At 40.1% G+C, this 22,699-nt stretch overlaps 1 protein-coding gene across 1 annotated transcript in view; it reads left to right on the top strand.

Moving 5' to 3' along the window:
- The first annotated feature begins 12,675 nt into the window (after positions 1 to 12,675).
- LOC150105791 (uncharacterized) overlaps positions 12,676 to 22,699 on the top strand; it is a 68,908-nt gene continuing 58,884 nt past the window's right edge. The window contains exon 1 of the transcript XR_016548403.1: positions 12,676 to 12,790. The gene's annotated coding sequence lies outside the window, so the exon portion shown is untranslated. The remainder of the gene's footprint in view (positions 12,791 to 22,699) is intronic.

Here is a 22,699-nt window from a genome sequence, read left to right on the forward strand (position 1 = left end):
TTAATATATATTATCCCCAAGGTTAATATTAAGGATACCAAGTAATTTTATAAACTTGGTTTTCTTTTTTGTACTCCTTCTCCCAAGTAAGCAAAACAGTTAAGTTTGTGCCTGAACGTAGTTCAAGTCTAAAAGGTAGTGCAACACCAGGCAACTCGTTGTGAAGGTGGATAAAGCTCTGATCACTATTCTTAGTATTTCCCATAATGTAAAACACATCTCACTAGAAGATGTATACTGTTATACATTATGGGTGGGGGGGGTCACTACCCAGACCAGTTTCAACCTTTTTTGAAGTCTCCTCAGTTAGTAGCTAGACCCTGATATACCAAGGTTTTTTAGTAATACAGAGCCTTATGAACTTTACTTATACAAGTTGCTACAACTTATTAACTTTACCTATACAAGTTTTCTTATTCAAAGTAAAAGCACCTTGTAGCAACTTAAGTTGATAAGACTTTGTAATACTAAAAACCTTGGTATTTCAGGGTCTAGCTACACACTGAGGAAACATCAAAAAAAGGTTGAAACTGGTCTGGGTGGTGACCCCCCCCATAATGTATAACAGTATACATCTTCTGGTGAGATGTGTTTTACATTATGGAAATGCTAAGAATAGTGATCAGAGCTTTATCCACCTTTACAACGAGTTGCCCTGGTGTTGCACTACTTTTTAGACTTGAACCATGTTCAGGTGCAAACTTAACTGTTTTGCAATATATATATATATATATATACAGGGTGTTCCAAAATTCACGCAACAAGTAATTTTGATAGAAAATACAGGTTTTTAATTAAAAATTGTAATTTCTTATTGATTCACAAAGTATACAGTATGGAGTTATGCATGGAATAGCATATCGGGTAAATGGCCTCCACGGCTTTGCTGGCACATACGCACTCTTTTGTCGAAATTTTCCATGACAGTTTTGCATAAATGTGGCTGAATTTCGTTGATACAGCGCTCAATTTCCTCCTTCAAGGTGTGGGTGGTCGTAGGCTTGTTGGCATAAACCTTAGACTTTAAAAAACCCCAAAGAAAAAAGTCCAACTGCGTTAAGTCACATGATCTGGGCGGCCAATTCTGTTCACCAAAACGGGAAATTACACGACCAGGAAATGACTCATGCAGTAATTGAATTGTTTCTCGGGCTGTATGGCATGTGGCACCGTCTTGTTGAAACCACATGTCGTCCACATCCATATCTTGCAATTTAGGCACAAAAAACTGGATTATCATGTTGCGATAGCGAGCACCATTAAATGTTATTGCCTTACCAGCCGCATTTTCGAAGAAGAATGGACCGATGATGCCTCCAGCCCAAAATCCGCACCAAACAGTGACACGTTGTGGATGCATTTGTTTCTCAACAACCACTCGTGGATTTTCTAAACCCAAATGCGAATATTTTGTCGATTAACGAAGCCATCAAGATGAAAATGAGCCTCATCGCTGAAGATGATTTTGTTCGAAAAATAAGCATCCACTTGTTGTTGTTCCATAATCCATTCACCGAAATCTCTTCACTGTGTGTGGTCAGTAGACTTCAGTTGTTGAGTCAATTGAACTTTGTAAGCATAAAGATGAAAATCTTTCGTGAGAATACTGTGTAGAGAGCTCCTCGAAATGCCCAATTCAAGACTACGGTGCCGAATTGATGTTCCTGGACTCTCAGCAACACTCTCACGAACTGCTTCAATGTTTTCTGTTGAACGACTTGTTGAAGGACGGCCAGAGTGTATAAGATCACTAATTAATCCAGTTTCCTTGAATTTTTTAATTAATCTTTTCACAGTTGATGAAGTTAAATCACTATTCCGACCATATTTTCTACGAAAATTGCGAACTGTAGCTGCCAAACCTTCATTATTTTAAAAATATTGCTGAACAATGTGGCGCTTGGCCGCACGAAGGAAGACTTGGTTTCGAGTCTAGTCGGCGACTAGAGGAATTTTTCTAAACCGTTTTTCGACCGGTTCCCGAGTTAGTCGATCTCTGGCACGGGCAAGCGGATTTTTTCCTCCCAGAAACTCGGGTTTTTCGTCCCGTAAACTCAAGAAAATCGACCACAGAACCCACATTATTTCAGATATTAAATATATTGTGTTAGGGTTAGGGACCACGAGATGGCGGCACATTTGAACCATCTCTCTTCACTGTGTATTGCTTAATTAGTGATAGCCTTGGGCCATCTGGCCATCTATCTCTGACTGAAACCAGTGGAGATTGACCTACCCACTCAGTCTCCAAAAGTTAGATAGGTTCTCCTACTCCCCGTATACGGGAATAAAAAGGGGTTAGCTGATTTTTTTTTTTTTGCTCAACAAAGAAAATGCGTTGTTCTTTCGTGTAGCGATCCATTTTTAATTACCCTGAACTGTCAGCTGTCACGCTGACTTTTTTTCTCGTTGGCAACACTTTACCGCACAATGGCGCTAAATTTAAATCTGCCGTGAATTTTTCGGACAGCCTGTATATATATGTATATATATTTTTTTTTTTTTTATTTAACTTGTTAAAATAAACATTACACGATAGGCAACAATGACTATTTACATATTATAAGTATATATTTACAGAGAAAGAAAACATTTTCCTTTCGGGTGTACAATAGAGAATGCAATAAATGAATATTCAAAATTAACAGTTCAGTTTCAGTCTGAGTTATCATTCAGATGAAGCACATTGTCATCGTCAATCCAGAAGAGGGTACCAGTTGGATTCCACTCCTCTAGGAATTTCGCGACAGTTCTTGTTTCTTTGAAGTGCTCAAGTTCTATTAGAAGCCTGCTTTTTAGTTTCCGACGGAGGATGTGCATGAGGATTTGTGCAGTTTCAGTGATGGATGGGTGCTGGTTACTTCTTGTCTGTTTTAGATAAAAGCTGTTGATAACGGCCTTAGCGCAGATGAAGATGAAATTGCCTGTTCTGTGTCTGTTTTCTTCTGTGTGGACTAAATTCCAGTAGTCTTCTTGGCTGTGTGTGTAGTTACAGGTACTAGAGGCGGTATTCAGGGCATAGGTGATTATCACTTTGTTTGCAGGGCAGGTCAGATATGTGTGTTCCAGGGTGCCTGAAACGTCACAGAATGGACACAGATCCGTTTCTCTTAGCTTAAATTTGTAGAGCTTTGAAGGAGTTGGCAAGATGTTATGCCATAGTCTCCACTGTATTTTGGAATCTGGTTTGGCACATTTTGATTTGAAAAGATAGGTGGCCAAAGTGTTGCACGTGCGTTCATACCGCTCCTGCCTTTCCCCCACCTTATATACGTTTATCCAAAAGGAAGGACGTATTTTTTATATAGGTATATTCTCCAAGCCGAGAGCAATGTACTCATACTAGTCGTGTACGCGTAAGTGTAGTGATAAGCGATCTATGACAGTTTTCTTCTCCTGCTGTACGAGTTCGTTTATATCTTCAAATTGGACGCCATAATTCCTTCTCGGACACCTGCACCCCTCACTTGAGGCTATAGCCGGCGAAGGATTACCCGCCATGGCAACTGCATATTCATGTACTACCAAGGATTTAGCAATTCAAAGACCCCCTACGACTTCGAACCCGGAAGGAAGACCAAAGTTCACCGGAGCTATGTACATGGAAAACAGGTCAGTCAATTCAAAATCTTATGCTAATGTTGTATCTAATGGAAATATCCTATCGTCCCCCAAAACACTGATCTCACACACGACGCCTCATCAGCCAGCAATAAACCGATTAACGCAAAAATAACTACCACTGTTACGAACGTCATTTCCCGAGAAAATGGAATTGTTATTTTCGCCACCAAAGAAAACATCCCATTAGAAGATTATCTGACGGCGATCGCCAAAATTGTGCCCGCAAAAAACATTACTGACGCTTCTCGCGTAGCTGGAACTGTGCAGGTATATTTTAGCCATATCTCATGGGCACAAACGGTACTGCAAAAAGGAGTCGATATTGGCGATTATCACTTCGAAGCAGCCCCAATAGCACTGGCCCCAACAAAAGTAACAGTATCAAATGTTCCCCCTGAAATTCCTCATCAACTCATCAGATCCATGTTATCAAGATACGGTTCGGTCACAGGAAAAATACGCACATTGTCAGCAACCACGAAGAAGCCCGAATTTGCCCATGTCAAAAGCTTTCGAAGGCAGGCATTAATGCATTTTTCAAACAACGACGCACTACACGACCTCCCAAAATTAATCAACACGGACATAAACGGAATAACCTATACTTTCTACTTATCTTCCTCATCACAGTGCTTCTTCTGTCATGAAGATGGTCACATTAGGAAACATGCCCCTATATTACCAACAGTTCATCAACAAACATCCCAGCCCAGAATAGTAAACCAGTTGAACAGAATAACATCGCACATGAAGAAAATCAAAGCATAGGAAAAAGTAAACCAAAAATTTTCTCCTCATCACAAACTTCAGAGGAAAGAAAATCCCCCACCCCCCCCCCCCCCCACCCCCCCCCCCCCCCACCCCCCCCCCCCCCCACCCCCCCCCCCCCCCACCCCCCCCCCCCCCCACCCCCCCCCCCCCCCACCCCCCCCCCCCCCCACCCCCCCCCCCCCCCACCCCCCCCCCCCCCCACCCCCCCCCCCCCCCACCCCCCCCCCCCCCCACCCCCCCCCCCCCCCACCCCCCCCCCCCCCCACCCCCCCCCCCCCCCACCCCCCCCCCCCCCCACCCCCCCCCCCCCCCACCCCCCCCCCCCCCCACCCCCCCCCCCCCCCACCCCCCCCCCCCCCCACCCCCCCCCCCCCCCACCCCCCCCCCCCCCCACCCCCCCCCCCCCCCACCCCCCCCCCCCCCCACCCCCCCCCCCCCCCACCCCCCCCCCCCCCCACCCCCCCCCCCCCCCACCCCCCCCCCCCCCCACCCCCCCCCCCCCCCACCCCCCCCCCCCCCCACCCCCCCCCCCCCCCACCCCCCCCCCCCCCCACCAGACATTGGGGAATCGGTTCGGTTTTTCCATTTGTCACACCACAGTCCTATGGTTTTATGTGTGTTTAGTTTGGCTCCTGAGGCTGCCTGATATTGTTGGTATGCCATTTGTATGTTATGAAAGTCCTCTTCTTTGCGGGCTATGATTGTAACATCATCAGCATATGCTGTCAGGGTTATGGTTTGGTAGGGAAGTTTAGGGCGGCATGCTTTGAGCAGCATGCTGAGTCTACACAAAAAGGGTTCGATGGCAATTGTGTAAAGAGGACCGGAGAGTGGACAGCCTTGTTTAATACCTCTGCTGTATGGTGCAGTTATGGTAAGCCTGTTGTTTATTTTCATGCAAAACTGTGCCTTGGCATACAACATTTTAATAGAGTGAATGATGCCTGAGCCAAAGCCAAATGCTTTCAATCAGTTGAGGAGGTAAAGGTGTTCAACGCGGTCGAAAGCTTTTTCTTGGTCTAGTGTTACAAGACCCATTGTTTCACTGTTGTTGTTCGCTATGCTTATGAGATCCCTTATAAGGTGTAAGTTTTCGTGGATAGATCTTCCAGGGATGGAATAGCTCTGATGCCTATTTATTATTTCGCTCAGAGCGGGTTTAAGTTTGTTGGTAATGGCTTTGGATATAATTGAACGGCACAATAATTGATTGAAGGAATAATTTAACGTTCATCTCTGAAATGAGTGACAGTGACTGATTGGAGGGGATGAACGTTAAAAACATATTCAGGATTCATGTTAGAACGTTAATGAATAAAATGGCGAATGACTGCCATACCCTTCAGATTTGACGTCAGCAGAATGGTTTTGACGTATTAACCATCGATAGTAATTTTTTAAATCTCACTTTTAGATGAATTGAGGGCAAAATAATAATAATTGTTAATCCAAAAAAAAAATCTTCTAATGCCTTTTATTCCCTTATAGGGAGTAGCGAGGCCGTTTGGAGACTGAGTGGACAGTTCAATATCCACTGGTAGCCAATCAGAGAGGGGCTAACAGTCGATAGCGGGTCCAAGGCTATCCCCAATTTATGCGGTCCGCAGTAAAAAGACGGCACATCAAGTGCCGCCACCTAACCTTAATGCAATGGTCGATTTTCTCGAATTTACAGGACAAAAAAAAAAAAACGCTCTTGCCTGTGTCAGAGATGGACTAACTCAGGAACCAGTTAAGTGTGTGTGTGTGTGCGTCAATTCTCCTAATTTGTTTTGCTATGTATGCGGGAAGTTCACCCCAAAGAAGAAGCAGAGACAATCTACAAAGCTAAGGTAGCCTATGAATATTATTTCGGTTGAGGTGATCAGCATAAAATCTGGGCTCCACGTGTGTTGTGCATGTTGTGTATTAAATCTATGGACTTGGCTGAAAAGAATAAGACCCTGCATGTCATTTGCTGTTCCAATGATTAAGAGAGAACCAACCAATAAAAGTTTCAGGATTTTCATCAAAAAATAAGAAACACATTGTGTATCCAAATGTTGCAAATGAACAATCTACTGACTTAACAGGTTGCTCACAAACAAATCTTTCCACGTCATTTTTAATTTTGTATCTGATGTCATGAATTTACTAAATTTATCTACAGATTCCCGAATTAATCAGAGATTGATAACTCGGAAATCTGCCGAAAATAAGCTTAGTAAAAATTCCTCTAGTTGGCGATTAGAATAGAACTTATGACTCTCTTTGTTCGTGCGTTCTAGTGCCTTGGACGATACACGCCAGTTCCTTTGAGTATACTTGTATTTTATTAAACCAATAACAGATAAATGCATAGCAGTAAAAATAAATACATCATATATAGATACATCATATATTTACATATGTTTTAACCTCCTTAAGGATATTACTACTTGTGACAAGTAATTCGTTTTGTGAAGTTGCTTCTCTTAGTCATGAACAGTGAACAGTTACATTTTCATGCCGGACCGTGCCCATATCTGCAGGAGATCTCCAAGGTGAACAGCCTCTAGGCGATAGAGTATAGTATTAAGGGAAGTTGGAAAGACAGATCCGTACCCTCAGGACAAGGACTCTGTGGGACTTTGTTTGGATAAGGTATACATTGTTACAATAATTATGATTGTTTGTACTGTGCTCAACTTTTTCTCGTTTAGCCAAAATATTAGATTTTCATTTATTATTTGATTCTGTGGCATCTATTGTTTCACAAGACTCCAGATTTCTTCTGCATTTTTACAATAAATCATCATGTGGTAAAGTGTTTCTGGCTGTTTACTGAATTTACAGGTTGCAGGACCATCCAATGGTGTTCCTTTTGCCACAGCCCACATTTTGGTTGGCAAACATGCATGATTAACTTTAAAGAAAAATGTTTTATAGAATGGACTTATTGGAAGACAAAATACATTGTTTAAAACTGAGCTTAGTTTGATATTTCCTCCTCTTGTTTTCTCTCAATGCTGAGGTATTGGGAAAACAGTTCTAGATAGCCTTGCATATATTGCTCTTGATTTGGTATGTAGTAACTTATCAATGCCGTAATTTTCTTCTATAAATAAGTATCCTTCAGCCATTTCAGTGAACATTCTTGGTGGTCTTTTTCTAATCAAAGGAAGAGAACTGATGCCCTTGTCAGGAAGGCACTTTTGCAGAAAAGCAGTCGCATGCATGGTATGATTTATGACGTGCTTTTCCTGCAGTTATGGCTCCAATTATTAATTTTTAGGCATATAATAACTGGACCGAGACTTCCAGCTTCTAGAAGAAGCTGTGCCTTGAAGAGCATTGTACGATGCATTGGTTGATATTGTGAACAAGACATGTATGTCGCAAAGAGCCTATAAATTTTATCTGCCCATTGTCTGTGGTATAGAATGTTATGCATTTTGTGCTAATCGAGAGGCTAAGTACATATTGTAAATTCTAGCTTAGCCTCTCACAGAAAGGTATCTATTTCGCATATCACTAATTTTTTGTTAATACAGCTTTATACAATTCTTTCCATTAGAAATATATACACGTTAGCACAAGAATAATGTTTAATTTGCCAAATATTTCGGTATGAATATTACAGACCATCTTCAGTGGCTACATAGGAATAGTTTAAAAAAAAAGTGGAATACGAACAATTGATCATTCATACATGGAAAGCGCCGCGTGATGTCATATCGCTAAGTATTAGAAGAGTAAACATTTTTAAATAAAACATAATTAAAGATATTAATTCAGAAATTCATATAATGATCTTAAATAACATTATACTGATTAAAAAAAATTCCTGATTAAACTTTCCCAAATTTTTTATATAGATATACAGTCATTACGATTGAAGTTAGGTCGTTGAAGTAAGGCCTCTACACTTTCTTTAAATAAACGTTCAAATTTGTAGCGACATCTGTGTAGGAGGAGAGTCTTGGACCAAAGGATGTTGTGGTTTGTTTCTAATCCATGCTGAGCTAATCCAGATTTCTCCGGTTTGTTGTGTTGAATTGATGACTGATGCTCTTGAATTCTTTTTTCTATGGAAAGTCCAGTTTGTCCAAAATGAGAAAGGTTACAATTACAAGGAACTTGATACACACCATCTAGAGACAAGGTTGAGCGTTTATCTTTAGATGAAGGAAAATGGGTCGATTATTTGTTAATAGGTGTATAAGTGGCTGTTAGATCATATTTCTTTAGAATTCTCGAAATTGGTTCTGAAATCCCGTTCCTTGTAATTGTAACCTTTCTTACTTTGAACAAACTGGACGTTCCATAGAAAAAAGAATTCAAGAGCATCAGTCATCAATTCAACACAACAAACCTGAGAAATCTAGATTAACTCAGCATGGATTAGAAACAAACCACAACATCCTTTGGTCCAAGACTCTCCTCCTTCACAGATGTCGCTACAAATTTGAACGTTTATTTAAAGAAAGTGTAGAGGCCTTACTTCAACGTCCTAACTTGAATTGTAATGACTGTATATCTATATCAAAAATTTGGGAAAGTTTAATCAGGAATTTTTTTTTATCAGTATAATGTTATTTAAGATCATTATATGAATTTCTGAATTAATATCTTTAATTATGTTTTTTTTTAAAAAATGTTTACTCTTCTAATACATACTTAGCGATATGGCATCACGTGGCGCGTTCTATGTATGAATGATCAATTGTTCGTATTCCACTTTTTTTTTTTAAACTATTCCTATGTAGCCACTGAAGATGGTCTGTAATATTCAGACCGAAATATTTGGCAAATTAAACATTATTCTTGTGCTAACGTGTATATATTTCTAATCATTATGTCACAAGTATCGTTAAAAAATCAAATTCTTTCCCTTGATGTACATATGTGTCTGGGCGTCCAGTTTTAATTCCTAATATTGGCAAGTAGTTTTTCTCAACATTCCGGCCGTTATTTTAGTTTCCTTTTATCACCAAACAGCAAGACTTCGCAACGTTCACCCAAACAGCTATGGCCTTTGCAAAGCAGTCCAACGTTCTCATTGTTCAAGTGCTAATACGAAGAGGGCCATAGAGAGAGGATCACCTTGTCATATTATTATTATTATTATTATTATTACGGGCAACTCCAGGGAGTCATTAGACTCATCGAGGGAGGCCCCAAATCATTTTCATCACAACTATTCGACATTCATACAGTATCTATCATACCTCGCCTTAAACTCATTCACTGTCACAGCATCCACCACAGACTCAGGGAGCGCATTCCACTCATTCACTACTCTAAAAGTAAAGAACCCAGCTCTAACACCTTTACTAACCACACTTTTGCCCAGTTTCCATGGATGTCCCCTAGTCCTCCCACAACCAGCCCTGTTCTCAAAAATATCTTCTGAATTAATTTTATAGAAACCCTTCAGTAATTTGAATGTCTCAATCATATCTCCCCTCCTCCGCCTATCAACCAATTTTTGCAACCCACAAATCCTCAACCTGTTCTCATACGGTTCATTCCACAGACCTGATATCATCTTGGTCACTCGCCTCTGGATCCTCTCCACCTCCTCCCCATCAAGAAGAAACCTAGGTGACCAAATCTGAGCACAGTAGTCGAGATGAGGTCTTATCAAGGCTCGATACAGAGGAACAATAACCTGCTTGTCTCTGCTTGTCAACGTATTCTTCAGCAACCAAGTGATTTGATGAGCTGATTTGGCCACTTTTGCAATGTGTCCACTAAATTTCAATTCCTTATCCACCAACACTCCTAAATCTCGTGCCTCATCAATTTCCTGGAGCACGGTTCCACCAATGCAGTAAACTGCCTCCCATCTTTTCACCCCAAAATGCATAACCTTACATTTTGCCACATTAAATTGACATCCATTCTCCCTAGCCCAGACCTCCAATCTATCCAAATCATCCTGCAAAATTTTGACGTCATCTGCATTCACTATTGCCCTACCCAACTTCGCATCATCCGCAAACAAATGAACTGTTCCTCTCAGATCCTTTCCTATATCATTTATGAACAAATTAAACAGCAGTGGTCCAAGAACAGATCCTTGTGGTACACCACTAGTCACAGGCCGTCTTGTGGACTCTACTCCTGAGTAAACCACTCTCTGATATCTCTCCGTCAACCACCCACCTATCCATCTCACCAACCCTATGTCCATTCCCATATGCTGCAATTTACTGATTAGAATTCCATGTGGTATCCTGTCAAAGGCCTTAGCAAGGTCCAGCAGAATCACTGTAAACCCATTACCCTTATCCAGTTCAGCCGTCACTGTGTTATAATACGTGAGCAAGTTACTGAGGCATGACCTACCCTTCACAAAACCATGCTGTCCCCGATACAGTATCCCATTTTCTTCTATCCAATCTTGTATTTTCCTCTTGACTATTTTCTCTAAGACCTTGATAATGATTCCTGTTATGCTGATTGGCCGGTAATTTTCAACAGCAGCCTTGGAACCACCTTTGTGCAGTGGAACTATTTTCCCCTCTTTCCACCCCCTTGGGACTGACCCAGTCCTGAGGCTCAAATTAAACATAATGGTCAAGGGCACTGACAATTCTTTGGCCGCTTCACGTACGACACGAGCTGGTATACCATCCAATCCCACAGATGTATTGACATTGAGGTTCTGTAATAGACTAGTTACCTCTACCTCATTCATCACAATTCCAGTATAAGCTGTTGGTTCCTCCATTTCCGCAAAGCCACCACCTGGATGATATACTCTTGCAAAGTGCTCGCTCAGTAATTCCACAACATCGACTGATTCAGTTACCTCCCTACCCTCAGCATTTTTTAAGATCATTCTACCATGAGCATTTTTCCTTTTACTTGCAACATATTGAAAAAACTGTTTGGGATTCTCTTTAGCCTGCATAGCCAATTTCCTTTCGTAATCTGCTTTTGCTTTTCTTACCACCCTTGTTACCATCCTGGCCTGAGCTTTATACTGTTCATGCACCTGATGGTCACCCTTCTCCTTAAATTCCCTCCACAATTGTTTCTTTTTTTGCAGCTCAAACTTAATAGTGTTATTCATCCATTTAACCCCTACCTGATTTATTATTCGGACTCTTGGTATACAGTCAACCATTGCCTCCTGCAAACAGTTCTTGACCACCTCCCATGCACCATCAACATCCAGCCCTTGCAGTTTTACATGCCATGGCATTGAGCCAAGCACACACCTAAGCTTGTCATACTTACCAGCCCGGTAATTCCACATATACCCTGTCTTAATTGTAAATTCGACTCCTTTAGCCACCTCCCAAGTCATGACCTTATGGTCACTCTCACCAATTGGTGGCAACAAGGTCATGTTCGTTACAGCCACATTCTCAGTTGCAATTACTAGGTCCAGCACTCTCTGCCCCCTGGTATTTTCCAATACATGTTGCCGTAGATAGTTGACCCTTAATAACTGCATAAAATCCAATTCCTTCCTCCCTGAGGTTCTGTAATAGACTAGTTACCTCTACCTCATTCATCACAATTCCAGTATAAGCTGTTGGTTCCTCCATTTCCGCAAAGCCACTACCTGGATGATATACTCTTGCAAAGTGCTCGCTCAGTAATTCCACAACATCGACTGATTCAGTTACCTCCCTACCCTCAGCATTTTTTAAGATTATTCTACCATGAGCAGTAGTTTACTACAGCACACCGTGTTCCGGAATAAACACTGACCAGACCCCTTCTGACATCTGATTAGCTTGATAAGCTTGTCATACTTACCAGCCCGGTAATTCCACATATACCCTGTCTTAATTGTAAATTCGACTCCTTTAGCCACCTCCCAAGTCATGACCTTATGGTCACTCTCACCAATTGGTGGCAACAAGGTCATGTTCGTTACATATGGAACAGTTAATTGGGATAAGTGCGGAAAGTTTTTTTTTTATTTATGATACGGCTTTCTGCATTTTCATAAAATATTTTTAATCTGCTACAGGCTTATATGAGAATTTGGATTAAAGTCAAAACATACAGAACTAGGAATGGTCCGTGAATTCTATCTCATCATTTTTTAACTATTTGTATTCAAATTATATTAAGGCAATCGATGTGAATTCATCAACTTTTATATACATATAGTCTAGTCGTGAAGATATTTCATTCACAAACTTTGCTTACATATGGATAAAGGATTAAACAAGGTTAATTTAAAGCGAAATGTCAGTCTGTTCAATGTGCCTTAAGTTTTCAAGGCAGATTGAAACTTCACTTGCATTTCTAACTTATTCCGGTAGATGTCAGAAGGGGTCTGGTCAGTGTTTATTCCGGAACACGGTGTGCTGTAGTAAACTACTGATTGGTTATTTCAGTGTTATCTGTATTGATCATTACTGCGTACTAACATTTTAAATTTGTAGTTTTTGCTTGCCTTCAGCTGGTGAGTACTTACTTATTATTATTATATCACCTCTCCTGGAGTTAACGATTCATTTATTTTATTTATTCTTATGGCAATAAAATTGATTCATTGAGGGAGAGAGAGAAGTTTATACCATTAACAGTTATGTACATTATATTACATTACAATGTGAAATAAGTATACATATATTAAAAACTCTACAGACTTGCGGAAAATCTCTCTTGTCTGTAACATATTTATCATACTACTGACGCCTAAACTCATTCACACTCTTGGAATTTACAACATACTCAGGTAAAGATTCAGGTAATGTATTACACTCGCCTCTCTCTACGTAAAAAAAAAAAAAAAAAAAAAAAAAAAAAAAAAAAAAAAAAAATCATTCACTACTTGTGCAATTTCCAGAAATGGCCTCTGGTTCTTGCCCCTTCCTTATTTCGCACTATCTGAAAATTTCCTCTCGTATCCATCCAGTAAATACCGCTCAAAAGCTTCAACGTATCCTTCTATCAGCAAAACTCTGCAGATTATTATTATTTGTCACCTCCAGGGAGTCCAAAGACTCATCAAGGGAGGGCATCTAATCTACAACTCTGCTTCTACCACTCAGAATCCACCAACTGACTGCAACTACACCAACGCCATCTTCCGCCGACCACCACCACTAGTACTTCCACAGACAATCGCAAAGATCCATGTCCACGGCGGGATTCCAACCCGCAGCCTCTTGACTGGAGAGCATACACACTAACCACTTGGCCAGCCAGGCTGGCAAACCACAGACTAATGGAAAATCTCTCTTGTCTGTAACATTTATCATACTACTGAAGCTTAAACTCATTCACACTCTTGGAATTCACAGCATACTCAGGTAATGTATTACACTCACCTCTCTCCACGTAAAAAAAAAACCACCTCATTCTCATATTCACTACTTCCTTGTGCAATTTACAGAAATGGCCTCCAGTTCTTGCCCCTTCCTTATTTTGCACTTTTTAACACAATGTAACATTCTACAGTCCTGAAATAATTTTTGTCAACAGCTGTTGCACCCTCTCCAAAGTATCTTCATCCCCTCTAATTTGAACATATTTGAGCACAGTAGTCCAAATGTAGCCTGATCAGGCTTTATACAATGGAATCCATTTTATCTCTGCTGATTAATATTACTTTAAAAAATTACGGATATCGGTGTAGTTACATCATTTATATGTTTGTAATTTGCATAATTTTCTGTTGAATATCTATGATGTACAACTTGTGCAGCTTATTTCTGCAAAAAAAAGTTTAATTTCAGATCTTTTAATTTCCATATCATCCCTTACTTTATTTATTTTTTTCTTTCTTCCGTTTAGTTTTCTGGCTAGTATCTGTCAAGTGACTGTTCTTGCATCTTTTTTTCACATGCTTATTTTTCACCTAGAGTTTTCTAGTTAATCTACTTTAATGTAGTTTTTTTTTATAGTTCAACCTGCTTTAATCTTCATGCAATAAGATTTGCAATATACATTTAAGTGACTTTCCACTCTGTGTAATCAGTTCTTGTATTTTTTAGCTCTTACAACCACCTGTATTAAAATTTATTTTAAAAGTATCAAATTCTTATACTTTTGTACTCTGTTTTCAGCAGTGGCGCACCCAGGGAGGGGCTAAGGGCTCTGCTGCCCCCCCCCCCAAAAAAAAAAGAAAAAGGAAAAAACACTAGAAAATTTTCCCCAAATCTTTTCCTAATTACAATTATTATTTTTTATTTATAGTGTCGTGTCTTCTATTTCTATACTACTTATGAATTAGCAGTCACATAAGGTGGGAATACCCTCTAGCTCTCGGGAATCACGGCCACTGTTGAATGTGAGGCGAACGAAATATTACTCCGTCGGACTGAGCACTACTTTGTTTGCCCGAACCAGGCCAAAGGAGATCACGGGCATCATGTATTGGATCACTGCAGATGCTCAGTCATATGTCATATGCAATGCATAATGTGTATTCTCGAATCATATACTTAACTCCGCACCCCCTCCCCAAGATTAAATCTTCAGTGCTCCCCCCCCCCCCCCAAAAAAATTAAATCCTGAGTGCACCACTGGTTTTCAGCATATTCAAGACTAAAATGAGATTTTCATATTGTAAGAATTTTATCAATGCATGGAAGTATTGTTATCCATAAAGTGAGAGTAGGTTTCAACAAAGTACTGTTTAGGTTTTGAAAATATTTTGCCATCTCTCTTCAGTTCTGTTCTTCCCATTTTTAAACAACTTGAGAAGTATAATTTGTTAATTTATTAAAACATCATCAATGTTTTTGATAATTCTCTACATTATTATTATTATTCATGACACCTCCAAAGAGTCCGAAGACTCATCGCGGGAGGACACCTATTGTACACACTCTCCGTCTCCACCAATACACCAACTACAGTAACTTATAACTCTACTACCAATAATCAGAAACTCTACTACCAATAATCAACATCAGCGCCATCTACTGGCCACTACCACAGCTAGTATTTTTTTGTCTGTAAATTGCGTGTGTTCTGAAGGTAGTTCTCTACATAATTCTCTACATGCATAACTTACTATGAGTTCAGAACTATGGTAAGATGCATCTTAGTACAATTATTTTTGGCTTCTTCTTCATCAAATATTGACATGTTTTTGTTTTATTCAGATATAATACAAATTCATCCAGCAAAATACAATGAATATTTCTGTAAAGTATTAACTAAAACTTAAGTTAGTTTTAGCAGAAGCATTAGTAATAAATGTACTACAGTTCTTCCTTCCCTGTGAACTGAGTGGAATGTGCAAGTTCAGAAAAGAAAAGACAGAAGTGATAGGGCAAGGATTGCAATTGAAGAAACAAAAACAAGATTTGATACTTTTAAAATAAATTTCAACATAGGTGGTTTCTTCTATTTCTTGTATTTTTTATTGTATCATTTCTTGTATTTCAATACAAAAAATGATTACATAGAGTGGAAAAGACACTTAAATGTACATTTAAGTGTCTTTCCATTTAAATGTGTATTGTCTTTAAATGTACAATATACATTTAAATATTTTATTTTATATTGTACATTTAAAGATTTAAATAATTATGTATATTTAATGAAGTGTCTTTCCATTTAAATGTATATTGTACTTAAATGTACAATATACATTAAAAAATTTGATGCTCTGTTTTAAAGTAAAAAAAAAAATCATAATTCATCTATGAACTGCATCTCAGAAGCTAATCATGCTGATAATTATCTTCAAGCAAAAATTTTAACTGCACACTTATATTTATTATATTTTAGTGATGTAATCATTTCATTATGATTAAGAGAGACCTTTCTTATTATGAGAGTTGAGGATTCATTGAGGGAGGCCACATATCAACTGCACTAGCTGCTGTACCCTTGAATTTATTCACTATCTGCTTACACACATCCTTCAAGGGGAACCCATTCCAATCATGCACCACTCTATGAGAGAAAAATCTATTTCTCACCACTTTCTTCACTGCATTCATTGTTGACTTCTGCGGATGCGCTGTTGTCGTCTCCTGTCCTCTATATAATGAAAAATTCCATCTACTGCTATCCTGTATAACTCTTTCAAAAGTTGAAAGTCTCAATCATATCATGTCTTTTTTCTTGTTATTAGCAGTCAGCAAATTCTCAATCTCCATAATCTGTATTCTACAGCTCCGATACCATTTAAGAAACAGTGAATATATATATATATGTGTGTGTATATATATATATATATATATATATACACACATACATACATATATACACACTCATATATACACTGATAAGTATACACACACACACACACACACACATATCAGTGTCACCACAAAAACCAGGAGACAAGACCTTTGCACAATAGGCCAAGTGAGGTCATATCAAAGTGTTTTAATGAGGCAACATGACTTCCTTATTCTTCCATGTTAAGGCTTGTTTCAGCATTGCAATTCTCTTCTGAGTTGTATTTGCAATATTTGGTACACAGTCCTTGAACTTTAACTTCTTATCTGGTAAAACTCCTAGATCTCTAGTCTGATCACTTTCTTCTAGCATAATCTCATCGATATAATATGACATTGGATATATCATTGGGCCATAGTGCATGACTTGACATTTACTAACATTGAACTGATAGCCATTTCACATGCTCACAACTCCAGCCTATTCAGCTTCTCATTCTGCAAGTGCTGCGTATCAGCCATATTCCTGATGACCATGCCTTTCTTTGCATCATCAGCAAACAGCTGCATGTCTTCTGTCAAATCTTTACCGATGACATTTATGTAAATAGAAAATTCCCCTCGTCGTGATGAGGGGGATTCCTTATATGGGCTTTTTCAGTTGAAGGTGGGTTAACTGATCTCGTATGGTGGTGTAGCAGGTTTTTTCCTCCTGGAAACTCGGGTTTTTCATCCCGTGTACAATCAGCCCCCAGAACACACGCAATTTACAGACAAAAAATACTGTTGTTGGTGATGATGGACATTAGATGGCATTGGTAGTATTGTAGTTAGAGAATTAAGTAGTAGCAGAGAGGATGAGATGTTTTTAGCGAAGTAGAGTAGTGTGCCCTCCCATGATGCGTCCTTGGTGTCAGGTAATAATAATAATAATAATGTAAAGTTTGAATAAAGTGGACTAAGGATCTCTATGGTACATTACTGGTAACCAACCTTGCAGAGTCAAGTCTCCCATATAGCACTTTTTGATATCTGTCAGTCAGCCATTTGTTTTATCCATGATGCATGCATTTCTCTTCTCCAACTCAACAGTAACATTATTATGAAATGTAAGCAGTTTGCTGAAAATGACCTTCTTAAACTCATGCAGTTCATTGCACAATATAGATTTTGTCAACCCATTTTCTGTATACAAGCTCTTACTGACATTTTCAAAATCTTCACTACCACTCCAAGGATGCTGAGGGTTTAATACTTGGAAGCATTATTCTTTGCACCACCCTTGTGCAATAGAATTATCATGCATTCTTTCCGCCCCTGTGTAATCCTCAGTATTCTGAGGCTCAAATTATATAGCTTAGTCAAAGGATTGTGCCAAATTCTTATTCAGTTTGTGCAATAGCTCTACTATCTCTTCCTCACACATCTCAGTTTCTTCATCCAGCGAAGAAGTAGCATTGACTCCAATGCTGCATACATTAGGTAGGGCACTCAGTTGAACTGTCTCTGTATTTGTTACACATATACCTTCTACGTTCACTAGAGTTATTTTTTCATATTCATTCTTTCTTTTACTTGTTTACTTGCAGCATAACAATACAATTCTTTTTGGTTTTCTTTCACTTGCAAAGTCAGTTTATTTTCATACTCAGACTCAGCTTTCCGTACAACACTTGCATAATTTTCATAACTGACTTCCTTATGCAAACAGTATTCATTCCACATCATATTTTTCTTATGTATCCCTTGCTTAATAAGTTTGCACATCCATTTTACTCCTACCCAATTTATTCTTTGAACTCTATCAGAGCTCTGGGGACACATTCCAATATTGCATCATTTAATTTTTTTTTTTAAATGATTTCAATGCACTATTGATATCCTACTCATCTAGCAAATGAATACCATGGTGCTGAACTTAGTATACTCCTCGGTTGGTGATAATTTCTTCCTTTGGAGCTCGACATGTTACTTTTTCTGAATGGGACATTTATAAACTTAGTGACTTCCCCAGTCAGCACAGTATGATCAATGTTACCAGTCAGAGGCAAAACAGTCATGTCTTTAATTAAAACACCTTCTAACACTACATCGACATCTAATACTCTTTTACTGCAAGTTCCTTCTGCCACATGTTGTTTGAGGAAGTCATCTCACAACAGCTCAATAAATTTGGTTTTATTTTGTTCATGAGATTTCACTGTTATGCAATCAATGTTCAGATAATTAGATTCACCCATTATGACTACTCATTTTGTGCCCATGTGTTTATTTGGTAATGCATTCCATTTCACTAGCTGCCACTCCACTAGGTCTGTAACAGTATTCCACTCTGCATTTGATCTTTTTAGATTCTGCCTCACATTAGAGGCTTCATACTTCTTCTTCTGCAGCTTTTCCCATTTAAGTAGGGTTGCTGTTTGTGGCGAGTCTCCTCCACAACCTCCTGTCTTGGGCTGTAGCCACATCCAAGTTCTTCATCCTCAAGTCCTCCTCCACCATCTCCCTCCATCTCTTCTTTGGCCATCCACGCTTCCTCCTCCCCCTGCATATCCATCTGCACGACCTTTCTTCCCACATACTTTTCCTCCCTCCTCCTCACATGACCAGACCATCTCAACCTTGCCTCCTGTATCTTTGCTCCTAAGTTCGTAACTTTCACTGTTCCCCTTACATAGTCATTTCTCAGACGATCCTTTCTGGTCACACCGCACATCCACCTAAGCATTCTCATCTCTGCTACCTCCATCCTGCTGATGTTATTTTTCCTCAGGGCCACAGTTTCTATAGCATAGGTCATATCTGGTCTCACTACTGTCCTGTAGATTTTGCCTTTTAGATTGATTGGCACCCTCTTATCGCATAGCACTCCAGCCATCTCTCTCTCTCCAGTTCCTCCATCCTGCTTATATCCTGCATCCCACTTCCTTCTCAGCCTCACCATCCTCTTTCATTGTTGAACCTAAGTATCTAAAGTAACTGACCTTCCTAATGACATTTCCTTCCAGCTCCAGATCTGTCTCCTAGCTGCCATCCCCTTTGCAACACATATACTCTGCCTTACTTCTGCTCAGTCTCATACCTCTTCCAGTACTTTCCTCCAACTTTCCAGTTTAGCTGCCACTTCTTCTCTTGGTTCTACATACAACATAGTCCAAGGCGTCTTCTCTCACCTCCGTCACCACCTCTATAACAATATTAAACAGGAACAGACTTAATTCTGACCCTTGATGCAAGCCAACTGTCACTGGAAAAATTTGTCTCTCCCAGGCAGGTTCAAGCTCTTGTCTTCACATTTCTGTACATCTCCTGCACCAACCTGACATATTTCTCTGATACCTTCTTTTCCCTCAAATACCTCCAGACTTCTTGCCTCGGCACTCTATCATACGCTTTCTCCAGATCAATAAAAACAAGATGTAGCTCCCGTTGCTTCTCTCGAAACTTTTTCATCATCTGTCGTAACCCAAAGATAGCATCTTTCGTCGATTGACCAGGCATGAAGCCAAATTGCTCCTTTGCAATCTCCACCTCCTTCCCTCAGTCTTCCATCAAGAACCCTCTCTAGGATCTTCATTGTGCGGGACATCAACTTTATTCCTCTGTAATTCTTTCAGTCTTGGGCATCCCCCTTTACTCTTGTAGATGGGGACAAGAGTACTTTCCCTCCATTCCTCAGGTATATTTTCCTGTTGACAAACTTTTCTTAACAGGTTCCACAGCAGGTCAATTCCCTCTTCCTACAATGCCTTCCATGTCTCCACTGGGATCCTGTCAGGGCCTACCGATTTTCTATTCTTCAACCTCTTAATGGCTTCCTTCACTTCCACTCTCCTAATGTGTTGCACCATCCCCTCATAAGGCTTCCCATCTTCTCTGTGAGTCCTTCCATTTTCTTCATTCAAAAGCCCTTCAAAGTATATTCTCCATCTTTTTCTTATATCCACATCCCTCCTTAATACCCTTCCTCCAGAGTCTTTGATCTGCCTCACATGTACGATGTCCTTTGATGCCTTATTTCTACATTTTACCAATCTATAAATCTTTCTCTGTCCTTCCTTTGTTTCTAATTGATCATAAAGGTCTTGATATGCCATGGCCTTCGCCTATGCAACAACTCTTTTGACTTTCATTTTTTCTCTCTGTACTCCTCTCTGTCCTCTTCCACTCTTGACTCGTCGCACTTCTGCTTTGCCTTTCTTGTCATCACTGCTTCTTGTACATTATTATTCCACCACCAACCCTCCTTCTGCTATCTAATCTTTCCGGATGTTTCACCAAGCACCTCAATTGCACAGCTTAGAATTACTTTTGAATTATTTCTCCACTAGTCTTGTACACTTTCTAGTCCATCCGAAATCTTTTCTAACACCTTCTCCCTAAAATGGTTCCTCACACTCTCTTCTTTTAAGCAAAACCACTTAATTTTCTTCATTCCATGACTTCCAAAGGTTCTTATCTTTGACTTTATTTTAAAGTCTGTGCACAGCAGCCGGTATTGCTGCGCCACCTGATCTGTTGGGATTACCTTACAATTTGTTACTGCCTTCAGATGTTTTCTTCTAGTCAAAATGTAGTCAATCTGTGAACTATTGTTGCCACTTCTGAATGTTATCAAATGCTCTTCCCTCTTACAGAAAAAGGAGTTCACAATTGCCAGATTAAACGCTACTGCAAAGTCCAAAATCCCTCTCACCTTCCTGGTTCATGATTTTCACTCCATGGCCACCATGCACTCTTTCACAGTCCCTATTCTCTCTCTCTCTCTCTCTCTCTTCCTATGTGTCCATTCAAGTCTCCTCCGACAATCACCATCTCGTTTTCTTCCAGTTCCCTCATTTCTTCATCTAGCACATCCCAGAATTCATCTTTCTCTTCTGCTGTACAGCCAACTTGTGGGGCGTATACACATAAGACGACCAGTTGCTCTTCTCCAAGACCCAGTTTCATTCGCATGATCCTGTCGTTCCTCCTGCCCACTTCCAGTATGTCACCCTTCATTCTGCCACACACCACAATTCCAACACATTTATTCGCTCCAGTGTGGAACAATTTATACCCATCTCCTAGTTCCTTTGCCTTTTCCCCCTTCCACCTTGTCTCCTGCACACATGAAATGTCCAACTTCTTCATCATGTCTGCCACATCTCTTCCCCTTCCAGTCATGCTTCCGACATTCAACATTCCCACTCGCAACATTCTCTCACCACTTGTTGGACTCGCTTCTTTAACTGCACCTGCCCTTGATGTGGTAGCCCTCGTCCACTTCTCGCAGCTGTCGGGCGATGTGGCTGTGGGTCGCTTAAGGGGGGTCAGTACACCCTAGCCCTTGTATCACTTTCTTTTCTTCTCATTTGATCATAGCTAGAGCTGGCAGTGAAGTTTTATGACTGGATGCCCTTCCTGACGTCAACCCTCACCATTTATCCGGCCTTGGGATCGGCACCTATTGGGACTAGCTTGCCCCCTTTGGCTGCAATAGGCAAAATGACAGCAAGATAGGAAAGATTCACCCCTAGCTCTCGAATACTCTAATAGCATTGGGGTAAGGAGCAAGAAGAGAAGAAAGAAGGGGAGAGGAGCAGTCTACAGATAATATAACAGATGCATATTACATGAAATAAGGCATGGTCCAGCATCAGGTACCTCAGGTTTGCTATGCCCGTACTCATTAAAGTGAGCCCATGAGGTAGAGGCTTCATACTCTAACCCTTTAATTCTGATATTCCTGGCATTCATGTACAAACATAAGTTACCAGTATGCTTTTTTGTATACTCACTTCTATAGTTAGCTTGACCTAGTTGGATATCTTGCAGATTTCTATTGTTATCTAATGCCTTGCTTATGCTGACATCTTTGCACTTGCTTAATAAGTCCAAGCTGGATGAACATACAATCGTTTTTTTTCTTTTTCTTTATAATAATTTAATTTAATCATTCGATTTAATTGACCCCGTGTGGGGACACCTGTAACCCCCATTGGGCGCGTCCCCTGGTGGCGGATTGGGGAATGCTCGTCATAGGTTACTATGAAGGGTAGGAGGGAAATAAAATACCTCCCGCGGACCAACAGGATAGCACTTCCCTCATAGGCCGGTCTGGGGCCTCGAAGGTGGCAGCCCCACCACCAGACTCGGGTGCTGAAGGCTAATCCCCTGCACACCTTAAAAGTTCACTCATTAAAAGAAATAACAAAGAGATAGCCGAACTACCTAAATGGTTAACG

Source organism: Typopeltis vanoorti, chromosome 6 (assembly GCF_054136105.1).
Source record: "Typopeltis vanoorti isolate ZY-2024b chromosome 6, IOZ_Tvanoo_1.0, whole genome shotgun sequence".
NCBI classification, from domain to species: domain Eukaryota; kingdom Metazoa; phylum Arthropoda; class Arachnida; order Uropygi; family Thelyphonidae; genus Typopeltis; species Typopeltis vanoorti.